Source organism: Primulina tabacum, chromosome 16 (assembly GCF_025594145.1).
Source record: "Primulina tabacum isolate GXHZ01 chromosome 16, ASM2559414v2, whole genome shotgun sequence".
NCBI classification, from domain to species: domain Eukaryota; kingdom Viridiplantae; phylum Streptophyta; class Magnoliopsida; order Lamiales; family Gesneriaceae; genus Primulina; species Primulina tabacum.
The window spans coordinates 21,698,008-21,698,945 of NC_134565.1; the positions used below are offsets into that span (position 1 = coordinate 21,698,008).

Here is a 938-nt window from a genome sequence, read left to right on the forward strand (position 1 = left end):
TTTCGGTAGATGAGATGAACTTAGACATCATCTGCTCCAAATTAGACTTTTCTTCTCTCGGAGGGACAGATCTGTACATTGGTTGTTTCCCATATGGTTGTCTTCCCTGTGGTCGATTCTGACTATTTTGGCCACCCCATGAGAAGTTGGGATGTTGCCTCCATCCAAATTTATATGTGTTCGAATACGGATCATTCCTTGGACGGTTTTGGACTCCCACTTGATTCACTGGGGCCCCTTCTTGCACATAAAAAGGACCACTGTCTTGACAGTCCTTAATATAGTGTTATCCTCCGCATTTTACACAAAATATCTCTTGAAGACACATAGCCATGCCACCCATATTCAAACCATCCAAATTCCTGTTCAAGACATCAAGTTGTGCACTAATAGCGGAAAGGTTAGTTACCTGATGAACTCCTGCACTTCTTCGCTGGTTGTTCCTTTCAGATTGAGAATGATAGCTGCTAGCATCCATCTCCTCCAATAACTCTTATCCTTCCTCAGCAGTTTTTCTCAAGAGGTTTCCACAAGCAGCAGCATCTATCATAGTACGATTAGGAGTAAGAAAGCCATAGTAAAAGGTTTGAACAACTAATCCAAGTGGCAGTTCGTGATGATGGCATCTTCGTAATAGATCTTTGAAACGCTCTCATGCTTCATATAAAGTCTCCTGCTCGAATTGAGCAAATGTAGTGATGTCTGCCCGCAGCTTCATGGTCTTAGATGGAGGAAAGTATTTAATGAGAAACGCTTTATGTAACGTCTGCCCTTTTTATTGCTTTAAAAGTACTAGAATTTTTTTTTTAACTAAACACCCTCGGCCGAACCTCACACATGCATAAAAATATTTTTTTAAAATATTTTGCACCCTTTTTAAAAATTAACCAACCAACAAGTATCTTAAAAATCAAGTGCAATAGTCATAAAATGAAATT

The 938-nt window shown here is 39.3% G+C and overlaps 1 non-coding gene across 1 annotated transcript; it reads left to right on the forward strand.

Moving 5' to 3' along the window:
- The first annotated feature begins 608 nt into the window (after nucleotides 1-608).
- On the forward strand, nucleotides 609-714 carry LOC142530242 (small nucleolar RNA R71). The gene has a single exon (XR_012816083.1). It is a non-coding gene; the product is annotated as a small nucleolar RNA R71 (small nucleolar RNA).
- The last annotated feature ends 224 nt before the right edge of the window (nucleotides 715-938 follow it).